General features: G+C 36.4%; 1 protein-coding gene across 2 annotated transcripts in view; it reads left to right on the top strand.

The window, feature by feature from the left end:
* DYRK1A (dual specificity tyrosine phosphorylation regulated kinase 1A) overlaps nucleotides 1–12,775 on the top strand; it is an 85,612-nt gene that overhangs the window by 36,306 nt on the left and 36,531 nt on the right. The gene's annotated exons all lie outside the window — the stretch shown is intronic.

Below are 12,775 nucleotides of genomic sequence, written 5' to 3'. Positions count from 1 at the left end.
TTTTAATGTTTTGGAAAAGTAATTTCTATTAATATTGTATCCCGATTTATGTGGTCCTCTTTTAAAAACTTCTTCTAGCTAACTTTCAGCAAAGTATAAAGTGATGAGGACGTGTTCTTTTTAATGAACAGTAGAACTCCAGAAGGTATATTGTGAGGTTGAAATTTATTTCTGTTTCCTGTTTCCAATAACAAAGACTCACTGAGTTTTGAGAAAAATCTGATTTTTAACAAAAAATTCAAATTCTGATTAAGAATTGCAATCTTAACCATTATAAAAACCATTGTACATTTCCAGATTATTGGTCAGTCCACTGAGTTATGCCTAAGGTCTACCGCGAATATAACACCACAAATACATCAAATGAGCAGCACTGATGAAGAAGCCCATGTAGTGTCAGTGTTCAGCCTGTGAATGAAAAGGAAGGTTCTCTTGGGTAGCACAGTAATGGGATGGCTAGACTGCATTTAGAGCTGCTAATACAGTCTCAGCATTGTGCTACATCATGTTGACTCACTGGCTCAGGTGTTTGCTATGGTGAGCATTTCTGACATCCATCATGTTGTATAGCAGACAGCTATTTTGCTGTTCCCTGTGTTTTTTGTAGCAAACTGCATTCACAGAGTGATGCTGCTTGCCTGGGTTGGGAGGTTGTTGGGTGAAGTCAGGAGTGGGGATAGGCTTTGAAGTGAATCTTGGCCTTATGCTTCTTGGGGGAAGGCCACTGGTTTACATCTAGAGGAAGTTTCTTCCCTTGAACTTAGTTACAGGCAACACTAGCTCAGGGGCTTGCCCTTTACTCCTTTCTAAGAATTACCTCCAAAGTCTTGGATTCCTGAAGTACATCCTAGCATGCAAATGTTTCACTGCACACAGCAATAGCTGCATGTGGATTTTCTATCTGTGGAGACACAATTCATTAAATTAATCAGTTTTGGCCAGTCCTGGCACTAATAAAGATAACAGTGGCTTAACATGAACATGCACCACTTCAGTTCCACAGCATATCCTATGTAGAATCCATAAGCAAGGGGATCAGCATTTCTAGGAGGTATCCTGTTTTATAAATCATGCAGTCAGTAGTAAATGCCCTCTCTATCCATCACTGAACAGTTATATTTTTGGGTTCAGTTTTAAGATACAGAGAAAGAGGCAATAGGATGGCTCTTTTAGATGCCTGTCCTTAGTACTTCACACTCCTTGGTGGGAATCATATTGACATCTACTTTTATCAGGTAGATGCAGTGCAAGAACTGTGTTCATAAATCTTGTTGAAACTGGGCATTCTTAAAAACTGTTATTTCTCTGTTTCTAGCCAGCCTGCTGTTTCTTTGTTCAATTGATCCCTGAATGGGTGTTTTTTAATATGGTTATATTAAGTGCTATTTCAGACACTGTTGACCATGAATTCTTTTAGCTTGATGCCTAACTGGTATGCCAAGCCAATATATTACCACCTTGTCAAAGTAACATAAGATATGCTAAGACTTGATGGTGGAGATTTTTGCCTAGTTATATGTAGGTGAGTAAGCATTCCTCTTCCCAGGTTTTACTACAGTTTCCATATCTTAATATGTATCAACTATCCATGCCTATTAGCTTTGATATTTCTGTAAGAACACTTAAGGACATACTTGTCAGCTGTTTTACTTTGCTAGGTGCAGTTCAGACATAAACTAAGTGGGTCTAGTTAAAATCTTCTGTACTAAGGAACATAACTTGGAAAATACCATAAAACTGAGAGTGTTTCAGTTCTTGACACTCAAAAATACTTATTTGGTGATATGTTTTGGACAATGACTAGATTAGAGAGCAAAAAGGAATAATTTATTTTTATGAATGGTGGTAAACCATTCCAAATCAAATTTGGAATTTTGACCTTTCAGTTATCCTGTCAACAGTAGGTAATACACAGCACAACATACATTGATCAGCCAGTGTGACATTCTGAAGCCATGTTTCTGAGGCCCATCACCTAACTCCTGTCAACATTTTGCTGAGTTAAGGGTTTAGTACCTAGGTATCTTCGAAGATCTAGCTTTTAGTATATAGCAGATAAGAGACACCTGTTGAACATATTTGCTATAAAGGTGGAACAGGTGGCAGCAGTTCTGTTCCCAGCACAGAAGAGAGGTATCTTCTTGATTTTCTCTGCCTTCCCGTCCCTCCCACCCCGAAATCTATGCCTCTGTTTTTCTAACAAATTGCTTATTGGGAGTCCCTTAAACCACTAAGGATACAAGCATAGTTTTATGTTCTACTTGTACTGGTTAGTTCTGGTTTACCTAACTGGTTTCTTTTTTGCATCCTCTTGACTTTTATTTTATTACCTTATTGAATGCACCTAAACTTTAGTACACCACCCTACACTATTAGCTTGTCTCACAGTGTCTTTACTAGCATCAAAGAGACTTAACATATTCACACATCTTGCCTATTTGTGGCCGCTATCTTGGAGTGTGCTTGCCTACTTTGTTTGCACTACCTTTGAAATGGAATGTGGAAGGATCAATTGTTGTGCTTTGCCAGGGAATGAAGTAGAAGGATCAGGTTCACAAAGGTAGGTGAAATTGATATCATTCTTACCTCTTTGGGGGACACACATGAAGGCAATAAGGCATCTGAAGAGAGAAGCAGCATTGTAATACTGTGGTTACAGTCCGCAGTTCCTCAGGCTGTCTCACCATTCCAGAGGTTCTGGCAATACATGAATATGTATAGACAGCAGCCATGAATATGTATAGGCAGAGGAATCCTAAGAATTGGGATGAATAAAACCATATTTTGATGGATTCTTTTTTAAATGATAGCTTATTTGTAGTAGGACTTCAGTCTATCTTTGTGCTCTTCCAAGGTCAGTTAATATGCGTAGATGGCTTGAACAGAGACTGCAGTGAAATCATGTTTACTTTTATTAATATATGAGTCCTGACTTGCTAGTAATGTAGGTAGGTATGTAAGATCCTTCTTTTAGGTGGATTTAATACAGAACTGTTTAGCAGTATCTTCATGTAGATATAGAATATTAGATCAGATTATTTAAAAATTTATATATATTAAACAAACATTTACCAAGTTTTGTACCTTCCAGTAGTATGGAGGCTTTGTACTAGCTTGGAAGGAAAGGGTGAGTTTGCCTTTTGAAATATTTCACTTACTAAAGTTTTTGTCTTACAAAATGTCTGTGAAAAGCAACAGATGTCCCATCATACATACATTTACAACTTTGTTTTAGGTGGTGTTCTGTATGTTTATGTTAAGATGATGCTTTAAGTGGGCTATATGTTAAGTAAGAATGTAATCTGTTAACTGATTTACTCTTGTTTCTTAATATTAGGTTGTAAATTTCAAAACTTCCTGTGTAAAATTAAGTGATTATTTTATAATGCTGTATAAATCTTGGAGACTTACCTGAGTAGAATGATGTATCCATAGTATGTAGTTTAAGTGTATTTCTTAATCTGACAAGGTGCTGTACAAAAGCTATTGTGTCTTTTGAGGTAAATATTTAGATCTCTGGAGTTTTCTCCAAAACTGAGTTTTTCAAAATTGGCATGTAGAGATTTTGAAGAAATACTTTGATTCTAGTATTAATGTGACTCTGATAAATAACTGAAAAAATATAAGGTGGTCTCGTGTGCTTCAGTTTAGACTGGTTTGTGAAGATCATTGCATATATGTTTTGCACTTGGTGGTACTCAATATCAAGTAATCGTACCTGTCCTTTCATCTCACTCTGCAGTTGTCTGATTAGAGCACTGGCTTCTTCTAATCAAGCACCTTGCAAAGGAACAGATTCCTCAGGTCAAAATTTTCAAGCAAGCAGTGGCTTTTTTAGACTACAGCTTTTGACATGTCTCCCTTCTTTCTCTGCCCCCCAGTATTTTACAAAAGATGTGTTCACAATTGAACCATTTCTGTTTTGGCATTTTTACTATTTAGAAGATTTCCTCAACATAAATAGAAGACATTATTATGTAAAGTACACCGAAAGAGAACTGCAAGAGCAGACACAGTCAGAAGAGATCTAAGAATAAAATTTCACATGCAAGAAAGCCCACTTCCCTGGTAGTAAATTGAATGTTCCCAGTCACTGAAGCTGATCACATGGAACAGCACACATCTGTGCTAGTTAACTGTCCTAGCCTGTAAAACTGGGTGGCTGCCTGAAAGCTGCCTATTGGGAAGGATTCCTGGAACATGCTGACTGCCACACATTCCCAGGAGTTACTGGGGAAGAGTGCTAGTTGGAATGGATGCTATGAATGCTCTAACGTTCTACGAACACTGTGGATTGTAGTTCTGTGTTAGGAACCTTCTTCAGCCCAGATGAATCTGTTAGTATAGATACACAGCTGTTAGTTCCATGTTTATTGAGCTAGTAAGTCTCTTGTTGTTTACTGGTTCTTAAAGGAAGACTAGTAGAATCCTTTTTTCTTTCCCTTTGGAAGAAGAAGCTTTTTTCTTCTGGTCAAGACAAAGAAAACGCTGTTTTATCTTTTGTTCTGTATACATTAAATGTATATATATTTAACTTCTTTTCCTGACCTGGAGCTGCAGGACTTTTCTTTTTCTCCCTTCTTACAAAGCCGGGGAGAATTTTGTGTTCCTTTTCTGTAGGATTTCTTCAAAAGTTCTCTTTTCTTCCATCTTCTGACAAATTGTATCTGTAAAGATGTTCTTGTCATGACTTCTTTTCTGAAGAAGAGAGATTTTCCTCAGAAAAAGAAGCTGTTTCATACCAAAGTCAATTGGTCAATTTTCAAGTGAGGATTCTACAACTTTGGTTTATAATGCTGTGTTCAGCTTTGTATTCTTAGAAGATACTGGTAGCAAAAGGCCCCAGGCAACAACTGTTTGAATCTTGAGAAAGGCAAGAAGTAGTTGTGTTCTTTGTTTGTTTGGTGTTTTCTTCTATGTCTGGAGGCATGTGGAGCTCCAGGGAAAGGCAAGAAGTAAAACTTAAATTTTTTTTTTTCCTTGGGAGAAATCCAGATCCTCTATAGGCTGCCATCCAAATGCAAAAATTCTGACACTCTGTGTTCAAGAAGAGGTGCCACGAAAATGTAGCTAGCTAAATACTTCACTTTTTCAATGGAATGCAGTTTCCTTAAATAGCATTTGGGAGCTAACTTCGTCTAGAAAAGTGATTCGGGTTAAAAAACACTGTTAGATTTGTAGTGATGTCTTTTTACTTGAAGTCTTTCTCTCTAGATACAGGTATTTCACTCAGATGCATGCTAAAACTCAGTGTCTATTGAGACAGCACAGGAATAATTTGTGTCCGGTAACTCAGTGATCTATACTGTATATAATAAGAATGAAAAATATGCTTCACAGTTTTTTCAGAGAAGGAAGAAAAGGAATTGGTAGGGAAGGGAATGGAGTTACCACTTTGCACTTACTTGTGATTTACAGGTTGATTATAGTTTTAAGCATATTTTAATACACAATTCCATTGTTTTAGTTTGTATTACACTTTTTTTCCAAAGATCCGAGTTTATTAGCAGTATTTTTTTTGCCATAAAAAATCCACATTACCCTCAATAACGGATGAGTAGTAACTTCCATCTTTCCAAGAATCTATGGAAGCTGGTTCATCTCGTCCTTATCTAAGCCTTTTTAGCAAATTGATGTCTTATGTACAGGCTACTTAACAAAGTGATTTAGTCTCTTTTCAAGATTAGCTTTGTAGTTATTTATCTAATGAATCAGCTGAATTTCATCAGAGAACAGGCAACTAGACAGGTATTGCACCTTTCGGATTAATGAAACCTCTGACACAGGTCTGTCTTTCCTTATTCAAAGATAGAAAATGTCTTTTGAGAGTTGATCAGGTTTTGAAAATGAGGAATCCCTTAAATTGTTATTAGAAACATCTCTGTAATATGGTCTATGGAGAAGCATAAGTATGTTCATTTCTGAAAAGTCAGGGCATGTGTTTTTTCAGTTTCATCCTGTGGTCCTCAGTACAGTTACAGGGGAAAGGACAAGCATGTTAACTTCTAAGCACAAATCTTTATGCCTAACATGCTTCTGGCCTTCAGTAATTAGGTGCTGTCTGTCTAGTTCCTCATCTAAGTAGACAGAATGACCGGAGTACCCAATCTACTTAATTACAGAAGGGAGTTGTATGCATGGGTCCACTGACTATTGATCTTCAAGTTACGTTCCTTAATTCTCAACCTTATTCTTTGAGACTCTGTGATCATTCCTTCAGAATTCAGAAACGAAGTAGTAGACACATGTGCATGTGAGCACAGAAAGCATACCTGTTTCTTCAAGGCAAATTGCCCCTTCTACTGATGAACAGAGAATATAATTTGGATTAATTGTTCCCACTGATCTGAACTCAGCTATCTGGCATTTTTGGAAGTGATGGAAGGATGGAACATTTTTGGAAGGATGGAAGGTGTTCTGTTTTTTTTCTCATGAAGCTTTTCTTTATTTGTTTGAACAGAGTGCAGTAAGAAGCAGAACCATTAACTTTTTTATCAGAATTGATAAAATCTAGCTGAATTTTGCTGGGCAGATTCACTAATGTACAAAATGAAGTGGGAAGCTTCTGTCTTTCCCTGTTTTGAGCCTAGTGTTTATACAGTAGCTCTGCAAACTTTATAGATTATATACATAGCTAGTTATTAAAATATTTGGTAGTAGTAAATAAATTAAATCTTGACACCATACTCAGTTACATGAAAGGCAAATACAAACAGATTAGGACATACATGCTGAAATTTGTATTTTTATTTAAGATCTTTTCAAAAGCTTTGTTTGAGTCATAGAATCATAGGATGTTAGGTTGGAAGGGACCTCAAGGATCATCTGGTCTGACCCTGTAGGATTTGCACAGCTGTGTGTCTGTTACAGCCAAATGATAAAGCTCCACATTATTTCAGTAGGAATTTTGGTCAGTATTAGAGGACTTCTAAAAATTCTGTTCCATATGCAGAAACATGTTTGCATGGTTTCTTGAAAAATTATCGTAGCTGTATGGTCCTTGAGAAAGACAGACAGGAGGATGTCCATTGAGAAAAGTGCAAAGGGAAAAGTGGAAGTGTAAAACTATTTCTTTACATTTGAGGGACTTTTTCCTTATAATAGTATTCAATACAAAGCTTACATTCTTACTTGTCACACATTGGCCTAGACATACTCACTTTATTTCTTTAACATGTCAAGGTTAGATAGTTGAGTGTTTTTCCTTCATCATCACTAAGACAATATACTAAAATATTTTGATCCTGCATTCAGTAAATAAAAGAATTGCAGCATATCAAAGTAGACTTCTTTCCTATTTCCTCTTCAAATAGGATATTGGAAACTTTGAAGAGAAAATGTATAGAGAAATGGCTCAGCATAGACTGAACAGGGTTGTTGGAACCTCTCAGGTCGCACTGTTGTGTGGGAGAGTTCTTCCCATGACAGGAAGATATGATGCTTTTCTTCTGATGATGAGCACAGTCTAGCTTAGTCTTCTATTTATTGGAGCTTTAAACCCTAGACAAAAGAATAGCTCAGCAAGTTTCAAGATTTTCTCCATACATAACATTTTTCAGCCTCAGAAACAAGCGTCCAAATAAACATTTTGAATCCTATGCCTTTTGAGGAAGGGCTTTTGGGGCCCGATCATTAGTCTGCAGTCTGCCCAGGTGCAGACTTTTGGTTTCATTTGTGGACAGAAGACTAATCTCCCTTTCTCTTGCAAGGTGTATCCAAAGTTTTTCAGGCCTATTGAGAATTCAAGAGATGTTCACTGTGATCTCATACCCATAAACATGCTAGACTGACCATTTATAAAAGTTGTAAGAAAAAGAGAGCATATGCAACCAAAACTCCAGTCTCTTTGCAGTTAAACTCTGGGCCAACATTAAGACAGTTTTCTTGTCTATAGACAACACAGTGATGTGGCCAAATATGGAATGAGCTTAGTGGTTCACTGCTGAGGGCTTTACTTATTTTGAAAAATCTCTGAAGGTTGGAGTGGAGCTGACTGGGGACTTCATTGCTACAGCAAAGTGGTTTCTCATGCCCAAGAAGATGGCTTGGATGGCTTTCTCTTTGCTATCATGAGCATTTCAGAGAAATCCTTTCATGGCCTTTGGGACATACTTATGTAGGAAGACAGATCAGGCTACATTGTTCTCCATCTTCTTTACAGTTGTAGAAATCAGTGAAATAATTATCAGGACATGAAGAAGACTATCTCTGACTTGTGTCCTTCTAGTACAGTTTGTTTATCATCAGTCTTTGTGTAGCTCTATCTTTTCATGATTCCCATTTTGTAGCATAAGGTTTAATTGTTGCTGACGTTTTGAAATACTGGATCATTGGCTAACAGTGGCCAGTACCGTGGCATTGTCAAGAGCCTACCATGCTTTCTGCTTGCAAATAATGGCAAAGGCAATATTTCCATTTCTGTCCACTGTCTTTTGTTACTAGAGATACTAGGAAGCCTCCCCTTACTCTTGTGTGGGGTAGAGAAAAAGAAGTCCTCTACTGTGCCTTCTGTATGTATGTGGTAGGGCTCTCTCAAGTTTCTAAGGATTGTAGTGTTTTCTTACAGAAGTCTTGAAGAGTCTGTATGAGATTGACATTTTGAAGCAGTTCTATGTTAGCTTGTGCAGCAGTGCCAGTGAACAACACCATATTGCTTTCAACCCAGATGCTTTGGCAAATAGCAGCTTCATGTGTTGCCACTGCTTGGCATAATGACTGATGGTATAAAGCAGTAGCAGGTGGTTTGGATTTTTTCTGCACATTCTGCACCAAGTCCTGATTTTTTGCAGAGTTTTTTGGGCGTGATAAACAATATTGCTCTTTTTTTTTTTTTTTTTTTTTTTTTTTTTTTTTTTTTTTTTTTTTTTTTTTTTTCTTGGTAAGGATTTTAAACTCTTATATGCACTTGGTAAAAATTTGGGCCCAGTGGTGGTCTACTGGATGAGTCTACTAGGTACCTATACTAAGGTACCTAGTCCTCATTTTCTTTTCCAGACATCTTACAGGTGACAGATACTATGCCTGTTTGATATTTTTCTACCAAAATTCATTACTGCAGTAACAGGAGGTCCTATTAATTTGAAGATTGTTTTATAACCACTCTCGCTTATGCCTTGATGTCAGTAACATTACTTTTGTACCTTTTTTCAAGCATCTTTTCTCACAATAGCTTAACATAGCCCTCAGCCTAATAAGTCTGCTTCTTCAGTCATGGGGAGGAGGGCACTTCAAACTTTTTCTCTCTTATCTTAGGATCTGCTTGCTAGAGAAGAGTCATGCTGTTATGATGTGCATCTTCAAGTGTATGTGTGCCAGAGTCCTTACTGTGGTAGCTGCCTGCCATACGTGAATCAGGGCATTTCATAAGCATTAGCTATACATGCCCATTCTTCTCATAGAGCTGAAGAGATAACATGCCTTATTACAATAGTGTTTAGATTTAAAAGTTTTCTGTTCTAGAGATATTGTTGTTTCAAAATTAGGTGAAATTATATTTCATTCTTTTGCTTCACTGAGAACACACTTTAATGTAATGCTGAAGGTTAGAAATGCATTGGTACCTAACCTTTTAAGATAAAGACATCATGTGTTAATTTTTTCACTTTTCTTGATGTGCAGTGCCCAAACCCCTGGTAACATGACAGGTTAGGAGATCATGGCTCTTTTGCATTACAGTACATTCGTGTCTGGTGCCTATAAATGTAATGTTCAGTATGTGCTTAGGAACTGGAAGTATACTCTGACCACACCACTAGCACGGTTGTGTGTGAAACTCTGTAAGAATTAAAAGCCTGCAGGGGTTAGAACTTCGTTAGCATTTATGCTATGAACTAAACTTGTGATGATCTTTTGACAGAACACAGTTGTTGGCTAAACCTTAGAGAATTGCTTGTCTGTTTAGTGTTTGGATCCCGTTAATTATTTTACATAATCTCCTTTCCTCAAAAACATTCGAGTTTGGTTTGGGGTTTTTTTTGCTTAGGTGGAATATTCTCCCTCTGTACCTCTGTGGAAGCAGCAAAACCCAAATCAGACCCAGAACCATGTCTAACCATCTGGTCATATTTTTCTCGGTGCAGGTTATATATCTGTTGGGGAATGATGGAAAAATTTCTTCCCTCCCCACTGCATTTCTGCACTCCCTTTGAAGTAACCTTTCTTTTCTGGTGTCCAGAGTGTACCTTGCTATCTCTGCATTGCTCCCCATACTGATACTGCAGGTCCTTGTGACAGGCAGATTTGTCTTATGCTGAGAAATGGCATGTAAAACCAAAAAGTGATGGAAAGAGAGGGCTTGAATGTTACAGTTTAAGCATGGAGGTTGAACACATATTTGATTTATGCATCTTCCATAATGTTCATAGAGGAGAAAGGTGCCACTCTCTGGAAAACAGGAGCCCAGTCATGGCAAATGTGAACTCCAGTCTCTGCTTACAGTTTTTGTAACCTGGGAATAAGATCTTAGATGCAGGCAGATGAAAATGAAGAAAAAAATTTAAAGGTATGGTTTTTCTCTCATTGTTATTATTGCTGTGAAAAACAAACAAATAAATAAAAAACCCAACAAGTTTTAATAGCTGTAGTTTTTTAATACACTGCTTACTTTATACTACAAACTAGGAAAGGCTTTCAAGGAAATGTATGAATTATACTTCATAAATAATTGTCTTACATCATAGTGTTATCCTAGAGGAGCCATGATGCTTTTTTGTTTTGCAGGTGTTTGTTGATTAAAATTATTACTTTTTAAAAATTTGTGCTTATTAAGAGAAATGAATGCAATTTACCATGAGCCCCCCTTTGGGATGGAATTACTGTTCAGAGTAATGAGACCTGGTGTCACTGTCTTTTGCTGGTTGCTAGTTGCAAGTATACATTCAACCGTACCTAATTGTTTTCTCATTGAAAGATAGTACTTCAAAATGGCACAAATAGAAATAATTAATTGCTTAAACTTAAAAGTGTATATACTAAGTAGAGAAATTATTACAAGGGCAGGAAAGTGGTCGTTCAAATAAATATTTTGGAATTGTGAGGTTTCATTGTACTTATGTGGTTTTCACTTTTGTACTTGGTTTTATTTCGTACTTTAGTTCTGTGTGATTAGTTGTAGCTAAGTAAGGAAATATAAAGTTTTACTGGAGAATGATTTGTTGCTCAATGATGTTAGAAGTCTGAATGCAGTTAGTTTGTCAGGAAGTAAGGACTGGCTTGAGAAGGCTGTTGTAAAATGCTGGTGTCAGAGTATCAGTTATCAAATCATTGAGAACAAAGCAGAAAAATGGTTTAGATAGTATTTACAGCTTGTGAATATTTTATAGCATAAAATAGTACTGGTGCTTCCAGTCTATTTTGGAGTTAGGAAAAACAGTTTTTGAATGTTACTCTTACGAACTGTAATGTGGACAGCATGCCTAGGAGGTTCTAAGAATTGTTTTTTAGAAACTGTATCAGAATTCTGGTTTTTAATGTGGAGTATAAAAAGAGTGTTCTCTCTCCAAATGCAACAGCACTGCTCTGTTAGTTACCAAAACTTAGTATGTACTATCAGTTTCTATTAGAGAGAAATGAACTATTTTAAGATCATATCTGAAATCAGCCATTGAAGGCATTCCCCGGAATCATTACACCAGCAGATTTCCCCATAATCCCATAATAATAATTCATAATGGTAGATTAATTTTTTGTTGTTCAATCTGTCATTTACAGAGCCTTCTATCTTCTATCAAAGACTGGAAAATGCTTCTGTTTGACATGAATTAAGTGTATGATATGTTAATTTTTTGCCAGCATAGCAATCCCAAATAAGGTGGTGTATAGACAGTTTGAAATTAGTATAGCAAAAAGACTTGCAATTCTGCACATGGAAGGAGAAGACATAGCGTAAATTCTGAAACTAAGCTTGCCAATGTACTAAGTAATTTAATTTTTGCATTTTGTTTTATTTTAAAATTTTCAGTGCTTTATCAGATGAACTTTACCCTTATACTAAACATCAGAATACAAGTTGGATTGACATAGTGTAGTGAAATAGTTTGAAAATATATGTGATTATTTAACTGTGGTGTAAAGTTAGAAAGATTTTGCATCAAATCATAATACTGTTTTTATTCAAACTATGAAAGTATTTTCAGATCCTCCCCCTCTCTCCTGAAAGCTGTGTTCTTTGGTCAGGTATTGAATAATTTATATCATGTGAGACTATTGCACATGATGTATTCATCCCTTGTTTAGCTCTTACATTAATGGTTTGGCATGCTAGCTGTACATTGATATGGTAGATGCTTTCCATTTTTTCTGTACCAACTGTTTAAATATATCTTGTGCCTCAGGAACTACAAGTGGGAAATGACTTGAATTATTCTATTTCTCTTGATGATTTTTATGCTTAGGAAAAGATTTCTTTTTTAATATATATGTATTTGTACAATAGATTAAAGGAGCACTTTAAAAAATATTCAGATATTTATGCTTATGTTCAGCTGGAAATGCATGTGGAATATGAAAAATGAAGTTTAGATGTCAGGCTAGCTGTTAGCCACAGGTATTGATTTAAGTACAAAACATTAGGTGGTTTTCACCTCTTGTATGGATCGTATGGTTTGATGTGCTGCCGTGTAGCAGGTAATTTGTATTCAGTCTTTAATTAGTTGTGCACTGTAAACTGAAAATTTTAAGTGATGTTATTTATATTCTCTTTGGAGATGGGGTAAAGAGAAGGCACTGCACCAATACAGGGAAGTCTTACTAAAGTGCTGTATTACAAAGTATTACT

This window comes from Heliangelus exortis, chromosome 1 (assembly GCF_036169615.1).
Source record: "Heliangelus exortis chromosome 1, bHelExo1.hap1, whole genome shotgun sequence".
In the NCBI taxonomy this organism is placed as follows: Eukaryota; Metazoa; Chordata; class Aves; order Apodiformes; family Trochilidae; genus Heliangelus; species Heliangelus exortis.
Note: the sequence above shows the minus strand (reverse complement) of the source record. Positions and strands in the feature narration are given on the sequence as shown.